This window comes from Onychomys torridus, chromosome 6 (assembly GCF_903995425.1).
Source record: "Onychomys torridus chromosome 6, mOncTor1.1, whole genome shotgun sequence".
NCBI lineage: Eukaryota > Metazoa > Chordata > Mammalia > Rodentia > Cricetidae > Onychomys > Onychomys torridus.
The window spans coordinates 111038710-111048236 of NC_050448.1; the positions used below are offsets into that span (position 1 = coordinate 111038710).

The following is a 9527-nucleotide window of genomic DNA, read 5'->3' on the forward strand; positions in this document are numbered from 1 at the left end:
GTTCATTCACCATCTATTATAGCTGCTATATACTAGGTGCTGCTTCCTCTAAAAATGGTTTCCTTTTAAAACATTTCCTGTATGTGTATAATCACCAAAATGTCTCTGGGAATGGTATAGCATATTTTCTTACTAAAATTTGCTTATTTCAGTTACTTAAGCTTTAAAAATTGATCTTTTGTCATTAGAATATTTCTTTCAATTTTTTTATTTTCACCATTTTATTTCTATTAAAAGTATTTGCTTCCAATCAATGAATTTCTAGACCAGGTTCAAGTAACTGAGTGCCTTACAAGGAGTTGATATTGTCTAGACCCACTGTATGCTACAAATACAGTCCGAAGTAAAATGGGAGATACCATGTTTCTGAAGGCAGATTTAGGAACTCTAATCCAATAATTTATTGTGTTTCCTTTCTGTGGCAGAGGGCTTGATTCATACCTGGCCTCTAGGCTACCATTCAAGGGTGTAGCCAAAAGGATAGGGAATAGACCACCCAGAACAAAACCGAATAGTCCACCTGGTGTCACTGTATGCGTTTCACAGTTCAAATCACCTGTTCTCAAAGGTAAAGTTCCGAAACTTTTTAAAGATACATGTTCACTGTTAAGATGTGATTACTGCTGCTGGTAAACTGGAAGCTATTTGAGATTGTGTCACAGACAAGATGCGCCAAGAAAGAGTTTGTTAGGAGGCCACCAAAAACGGCATTAAGTACAATGTCTGTTGGTCCATGTTCAAGTAGATTCCTTTCTAATTCTGGAAGTTGTTTACTTCTTCTGTATATGATATCAAAAATTAGTTTTTTTGCTAGTTCTTGGTTTATGCTTTTTCGTCTTGGCCCACTGTGATGATAGTACCTTATTCTGCCTCCCAGCGAGTGGGCGCTGTCTGGGTTCTACTGTGCTGGGCTCACCACCACCTTTGCTCTGGTTACCTGGGTCCCTCTTTACCAGGGCATTTCTTTACATTTGATTTCCGTTTTATAATCTTTAAAATATTTACTTAGAAATAATCATTTATTTAGAAAAGCAACAGATATATTGTGGGTAAAGTGTTTTTGGAATGGAAGAGAACAGGCCTTTAATCCTACCTCTGATGACTATGAGCTACGGGAAGCAGGTCACATGTCTATGTAGGCCAGTTTCCAATTCTGTAAAATAAGGATAATAACTTCCATCTCACAGAATTAAATGTGACTGCATGAAACATACCCGGTAACTAACAGATATGCCTTATGAGTACCTTGATTTGTACTATTTTATAAATCCAAAGTCCTCTAAATAACACAGGAACTATGGGTGATTTGCATTTCTTGGTTACAAGGCCACAAAATAATTGTCAATTGCCCACAGTTTTAATTTATTTTATTTGTTTTCATTAACTTTTTTAGAGTCTTACAGTGCATTCCAGGCCAGCCTTGAGCTTTTGATTCTCCTGCTTCAGCCTCTTGAGCATTGGGACTGCAGGCACAGGCCACTATGCCATTTGATGCTATTTTTAGGGCCTCACAGTTGCCCTAGAGCTGAACTCTTATGTTTAGTCAGGGTATTATTGAAGCACACCCATGACATTTTCATTTAAATCTCTGATGCTTAGCAAGTAATATGTGAGATTATTGGGATTTCCTCTTGGATTCAGATGCATTTATTAAATAATGTGTCATTTCCAGTCTGCCCAACTGAGAGATGCTTTAATTTTAGTTTCTCTTTGGGATTTCCAGTTTCTTTGTAATTATGGTGTTTTTCAGATAAACACAAGTAATCTAAAAAAAATGCTACAGTTTTTCCCTTTCTTATATTACCTTTCCTGGAAGAGATATGATTTAATGTAACCAAAATAAGATGCTAATATGTCCATAGAACTCTATGTTCATTGAAACTTCTCTTAATAATTTACATAATTTTGTAGCTTTTTTAACTTTACAAAATATGTGAAACAAATAATACCAGTATTATAATTTAGATGAGGAAAATAAGCACCAGAGAAGTGGTGATTGGTTACAATTAGATGTTAAAATATCTCATTTGCATGATTTTGCCTGTTTCAATTTGTTTATTATTTATCATCATCATCATCATCATCATCATCATCATCATCATCATTTTGTGTGTGGTGGGGAGTGAGTGTGCCACTGAATGCAATCAGAGGACAACTTCCTAGTAGTCACTTCTCACCTCTCATTGTGAGTTTCACATATCAGACTCAGGTGGCCAGCCCTATGGGGCACATGCCTTTGCCTGCTGAGCCATCTTGCAGACTCTGATAGATTAATTTTATTTAAATAAAGCACAGTTGGCCAGTCACCTGTTCTGGATCCTGAAATTCTTTGAATCTTTAGTGCACAGGACTGTGCATCTTTCCTTCTCATAGGAGGTATCTAAAAACAAATGTCGACATCTCCTGGTTCCTCAGTTCAGCTCATTAGTGAACTCCAGTACAGTAGTCCCACTTACAGAGCACATTGCCACTGGTGAGAAAACAAAGGACCCCAACAAAATCCAAAGAATGAAAGTGGCATGGGGGGTAGTGGCAATACCCAGGGCAGCAACAGTGACTAATATTTCCTACAGTTCAGTTACCTCCCCACATTCTCCATTGGCTAAATATTATATGGGGAACATTCTTCCTAGATGTTTAGGTATTATTATTTATTCATAGAGTATTCCTTTTTTTCTTTCCCTACTTATATCTCTCTTTGTGTGTGTTTCTCTCTAAACATGTTTAATAAAGACTTTCCTGACTGACTTATCCCTTCCCAGATATCTTGATTGTCAAGGGACGTTTCAGAGGCACGTGTTTAGCAATGGCTGCAAGCTTTTTTGTAATTTTCCACACTGAACTAATGCCTGCTTTGAGTGAGAGTAGCCAGGAGGTTCCCATAAGCAGGAACTGGTTAGCAGGGGCCTCGTGCCTTCCACTTATCTGTGATGTGTAAGCCTAAGCCTCCTTAAGGCATTTTTTGCAGGGGGTGTCTTGAAAATGGGCCAGGGTGTTTTCATTTCCTACACTCCTACCTAATAAGGCATCCTAATTCTGCTGGTGCATGATCCTCACAAGTGTGTGTGGATGTGAGCCCCAGGACACACAAAACACTCTCCCAGCAATGACCTCCCATCAATCTCACTCCAGAAGATAGATAAAGATTAACTAATTCCCAGGACAGGCCAGGGAAAAGGGAAAGCTGGACATGGTAACAGCTCCTAACTAAGAACAAAGAATGCTGTATTCAAACAGTCACGTTGCTGTCTTGGCATAAAGATTCCCAGCAGTGTGCCAGACTCCACAGTAAAATGACCTGCAAGAGTCTTAAAAACATTTTGTTAGATTTATTATTTTATTTTACATGTGTGAGTGTTTTGCTTGCATGGATCTATATGTACCATGTAAGTGCTTGCTACTCACAGAGGTCAGAAGAAGGTGTTGCATCCCTTGGAGCTGCAGTTATGGATGGTTGTGAACTCCTATGTGGGTGCTGGGAACCAAACCTGGGTCCTCTGCAAGAGCAGCAAGTACCCTCAACCTGAGCCGTATCTCCTGTGTAAGTCTTCTGACTCAGCTTCTCTACATTTTATCAGGCCACATAGTATTTTTCCTCTTGTCCATTTGACTCTTTCTTATCAGGTTCACCCGGGACTATAGTGGATACTGTGGCTCAGTTGCTGTACTCTCTCCACACCCACCATTTATCCAGGCACTGGCTCACAATGTGTCACCATTCGGGGAATCTGGAACACTAGGCCCTTAGTTCCTTCTTCGTTTTTGGAGTGGAGATTAAGACCACTTCTGTGTTGTCTACTAGTTCAGTGTATCGAGGTGGATATGGAGTTGACTTTTCCTAGTTTTTATTCTAATAGATTTTTAAAGACAAGAGGAAGAAAATTCACACATAGAAGTGCTGAAGTAGTTTCAGTGTTTTCTTTGCTTTTATGAATGTGTGTATACATATGTGCATGGCCTTTCACTGAACCTGAACCCACTGAAGACTGGCTGGTCTGCAAGCCACAGGGATCCTTCTAGCTGTACCTCTCCAGTGGTGGGGTTCCAGGAGTACACTGCTGTGTTTGGCTTTCCTGCTTGGGTACTGGGGATTGAACTCAGGTCCCCATTTTTGGGCAATAGGCATCATTCTCCAAACCACCTCCCCAGGCCTGTACCCCCATTTGAAAAACTATTCTATTTGCTATTCAGTGATGACTGAGATGGAAGCTCATCCTTCTGCATTCCTCCTGGGAATTTTCTCTCACCATCTACCTTTAGGAGGCAGCAGAATGGAAGTCCATTGCTCCAGGGCTGGAAGACTCAAGCTCAAATCCCAGGTCACTGTGAACCAACTCTGTGAGCCAAAACATACCTAAAAATGCAGGAAGGAATGGTGCTTACCTCAGGGACCAGTGGCCAGAAGCAGCTAATATCTTCATGGCTTTAAAAACTGGGCCTGCTTTGTAAAGAGTGCTTGTCATTACCAGCAAAAATCAGTTGAGCTTGCTGGCCCTGCTAATATCTATAAAGTACCTGGACAGCTGTTATTGCTGTCATCACAGTTACCCATCCATCTCTACATCTGTACCTGTATCATCATCAATTTCTCTGTCTATCTATTTTCAGTGCTGGGGCTAGAATCCAAGGCCTCATTTAATTAGGCAAATGCTTTGCCATTGAGTTATATCCTTAGACATCTATAATGACAATAATAATATTGATTGTGTTCTCATTGTCTTAACTTATTCATTTTAGAGGATAATTTTGATAAAAACTATTTATAGAAATTCCAGTTCTGGTGCCCAGAGCTCCTGTTATAATATTGATATATTATCTTGTTGTTGATTTTTAATTGGACATGCCCAGGAAAGTACAGACTGTTTTCTTGCTCATTTGAACTTTGGAGCCAAACTGGACCTGAGGGCAGAAGAGCTGTGGGTGTGGGAATGTGTCAGTGGGAACGTGGGAATGGGTCTCAGTAAGCTTCAGGGAGAAGAAGAGGCAATTATGCTAAAATTTCTGCAAATGCACAATCATCAAGGAAGTCACAGTGAACGACAAAACAGGTCTGCCCTTATTCTTGTGTTGATTTCTGCACTCTGAACCATTTCATTGCATTTGTGCTAGGATGAAGGGATAGCTTCAGTGTAGGCTCTAAACCCAAGGTGATTTAGGCCTTCATTTTCTGTCTATGCTTACATGGTCTTAAAAAAAAAAAAAAAAAAAATTTCCCCACCTTTTTGTGGGAACAGGTGCTTAGCGGTGTTTGTGTGAAACCATTTCTATGATGATTAATTTCTTTCTGAAAGAAGAAAAGGTAGCCAATACCAATTTAGATTTGTTTGGATTGGTTGAGAGCCATGTTTCACTAATTGGAATTATGACCTTTTAAGAAATGGGCCAGTTTTATTTGAAAGTAGATAGGCTGGGGAGTCTGTGGTAAACTCTCCAGTTGGCAGCCATGGGGTGAAGATATGTACGACTCAGAGAGGATGCTCCAGAGTCTATCAGGAAGTAACTCTTACAATTTCTTAGCTTTTTCAAGGTAGGACTAGTTATCAACATGAGAATTTATTTGGAACCCAACTTAAAAGAAGATGCCATAAAAATGCTAGGCCTGTGAACACATGACAGTCAGTTCTGACCCTCAATTTCCCCAAGATTTTCATTCAAAAATAAAAACCCTCAAGGTATGAAAAATACTGATAAATAGAATCTAGGAATATCTTTGTTAAATTTGTCATTCTAAGATATTAAGTGAAATACTCTAAGATGTTAAACATTTTTATAATTGCTTTATTTTACTTTTAATTATGTGTGTGTATGTGGGCATGTGAACATGAGTTCAGGTACTGCAGAGGCCAGAGGAGGGTGTTGGACTCCTCTGCAGCTGAAATTATTGGTGCTTGTGAGCCAACCAGTATGAGTCCTGGGAACCAAACTTGGGTTCTCTGCAAGAGTAATATGTCCCATCTTAACCCCTAGCCATCTATACAGCCCCTATTTTTTCATATTTTTAATGTACAATCATAAATAGGATCTGGCAAAATTTTTAGAAACAAGTAGGCAATAAATGTTTTACATTTTCTGAGCCAATTTGCAAAATTGAGGATATGGTGTCTATGATTAGAGAAGATAAATTCCCAGAATTAAAAACATAATAATAATTCTAATCACCACCGTATCTAAGCCTTTATAATGCAGGTTGGCTAATGAGAAGAATTGAGTTCTCTTTTTGAAAAATAGCATTTTGCTTAATTGGGATTCAAGTTAATGTTCCCCATCAGAAATTGATTAGAAATGTTCATCTGTACAAACAGCCCTTAACTTGTGAGCTGCGCAAACACAGCGGGTGGGGCTTTGATTCATGGGCCTGTCAAAAGACAAAATTGCTATTAAGCTGAAAGAAGTTTAGCCTAAAACTCTCTCTGTTATTGGCTGATAAAGTTTGGCTCAAAACAGTTTCCAAACATTGAGCGGCATGCTGGATCGATGCAGAATAAAAACCTGACTATATAGTGTCCATCTGTAACCAAGCAACTGAAATCCTTTTGCCTGGCCTCAGCCAATTACAGCAGTAAGGACTGAGCCAATCATAAGCTGCCAGCAGATCAGACTATATCCAAAGAAGGCAAATGCCCTTTAATACTGTGCTTGTATCAGGCAAGCTGACTGTTGCCACTTAGGCTGATTCTGTGTGTCTCTTCCTTTGCATTCTAATTTTTTTAAACTTTAAAAAAGACTGTTGAGACCATAATTACAACATTTCCTCTTCTCTCTCTCCAAGCCCTCCGTGTACCCTTCCTTGCTCTCATTCAAATTCATGGCCTCTTATTTCATTAATTGTTATTGTATGCACATATATATTCTTAAATACAACCTAATCAGTTTGTATAATGTTCCCTGTATGTATGTCTTCAGGGCTGACCATTCAGCACTGGACAGCTAACTACTGTGTTCTTCTTTGCTTTGCTAGAACTATCCTCTCCTCTCATGGCTGGCGTGGACCCTCTGTGTCATGTCTGATTTACAGTGCTAGCCTGTTCTAGAGCCTTTTATGTGACTTTAAAATTCATTTATTTCTTTAAGGTCTTGTACCATTGGTTTAGAATTCACTGTGTAGCCCAGGTTGGCCTTGACTTCACAGCAGTGTTCCACACAGCAGCAACACTCCTCTCATGGTAAGAGTACCAGTGTGAGGATTTATGGAGAGAGAAGGGAGGTGAGGTGGAGACAGGCTAACATTAGCAGTGGCAGCCAACAGAGACTTATCTATTTGTTGCACAAATACACTCCTAAGTTAACTGACTTCATTTCTCATGAATCTCTCCACGTTTGATTGACATATTGGGATCAGTAAAGTTGCTTAGCCAAAATGAAAGATTTTATTTAACAGGTTATAGTTATGGAGCTCTGTTCTGGAAAAAACTTCATCAGGAAAGCCACAATTAGATTATCTATCTATCTATCTATTCATCTAATTATCTATCTATTATTTATTTGTATTTTTCATTGAAAATAGATTTACAATATAGTATGATCATGATTTTTCATCTCCCAACTCCTCCCAGATCCTCTCCAGTTACTCACTCACCCAAATCTACAGTTTCTTTCTCTTTCTCATTAGGATACAAACAGAAATCTAAAACAAAATAAAATTAGATAAAAACAAACAAAATAGAACAGGAAGAAACAAACAGAAGAAAAAGAGTCAAAGAGAAAGCTCAAGAAACCCAGATGCAGAGACATAAGCACTGAGGTATTTTACTTCACACTGAGAGCAGTGGGTCACCTTCTTACTGTTATTATTTCGGTAATATTTTCTATTCCCAGGTAAAATTACAGCTCCCAGTGTGGATAAAGTTTTAGTAAAAAGAAACTCAAAGATTCTCTGCAGGAGTCTTTTCTGGAAAGGAATTTGTCAAAATTTGTCAAGAAAGCTAAAAAAAAGTGCATGCATACTTTGTTTGACCCAGTAATTTCTTTTCTAAGAATTTAACCCTTATATTTTTGGTTGTGAGCCTAGCCTTTAACGGCTGAGCTGGCTGTTTGGAACCTTGGGCTTATACAGGGACACTTTGCTCAGCCTGGAAGGAGGGGAGGGGACCTGCCTGTACTGAATCCACCAGGTTTAAATGAATCCCCAGGGGAGTCTTGGCCCTGGAGGAGATGGGAATGGAGGTGAGTGGATGGGGGGAAGGTGTGGGTGGGGGCGGGAAGGGGGAGGACAGGGGAACCCATGGCTGATGTGTAAAATTAAAACACAAATATAATAAAAAAATAATTTAACCGAGTGAGGATTGTATCAGAGTATTTAAAAGCAAGTTTATCATTGTCCATTATAGTGAAAAATTTGTGCACATCTTAGTGTTACCAGTATCGTCAGTCATAGAATTTACTGTAGACATGAAAGGGTTGTTATGGGTGCATTCAGAGTTACTATAGATTTTGATTTGTGGACAGGGAAGCTGTTTATAATATACTGATGAAACTGTTTAAGAAATTAAGCCACAGACATTAAGCATGCTGCCATTCTCTTGTGTCATTAAAATACATGCAATGATTCATAAGGAAACAAAATTTTAAAAAATCCTACATATTAAAATATTAGCAGTGCTTATTTGTAGGAGAGGAACGGAGATCAACATTTTTAGCATTGTAAAAAGTAATATTTCTTGAATGATGGCAAGGTAGTCTGGGAAATACTTTACATACAAAAGCTCACATAATCCTTACACTAGTACTGTGAAGTAGAAATCTTTATCCCTCCAAAAGGATGATTGGCTTGTAGTTTCAAGGCGTCAGATGGAGTCTCCAGTTTCACAGGAAGTGTGAACATCTGTGTGATTCCAGAATTTGTAGTGCTGTCTTCTATTCTGGGGAAGTCCACTTGCTTCTTCTTGTAGTTTATTACTCTCCCTCTAGCTCCATTTTTAAACTGAAAACGAGAGCGTTGGGTAGAAGTACATTAACTTGGAGTCGCCCTGCAGGTTTAATCAGCACTGCTCTCCTGTCACTATTCCATGTTTCCAAAAAGATTGGGAAGGGTAAAAACCATTACTGCTGTCAAGAACAGGCACTCCATTCGCCTTAAGCACTATGACCTAGCTCCCCTAAAGGAGCTTTCTCTACAATGAAGAATGGTCATGTGTACCTTTAAGGGAAATTCCTTGGCTTAGAGAGGTAGTGGCACAGGAATAGGGTTTACTAATTGTTGATCAAGGGACAGCATTAATTCCAGAGGATTTTAATGTATTCAGATGAAAATCGTGAGTGCTTATTTGGATAATAACATGTCTACTACAAATAATCACCTGGATTTAAACCTCATGCTACATTTATTTTTTCCTGAGTGCTAAGGCTGAAGATGCTGTAAAAACAGTGGCTATTAAAGGTGGGCATTTTCTATTCGCTGAATGAGATGCATTGTCTTCTGCTGCTGAACTGCTCTTTAGGATAATGAGGTCTGCCACCAAAGGTCAATGATCATCTTACACTTTGGTGATGTGATTACTGGGTTATAGTGCAGAGCCAACACTATCAAT

The 9527-nt window shown here is 39.0% G+C and overlaps 1 pseudogene; it reads right to left on the minus strand.

The window, feature by feature from the left end:
- Positions 1-250: 250 nt before the first annotated feature.
- LOC118586261 lies at positions 251-4421 on the minus strand (annotated as a pseudogene).
- Between the last annotated feature and the right edge of the window lie 5106 nt (positions 4422-9527).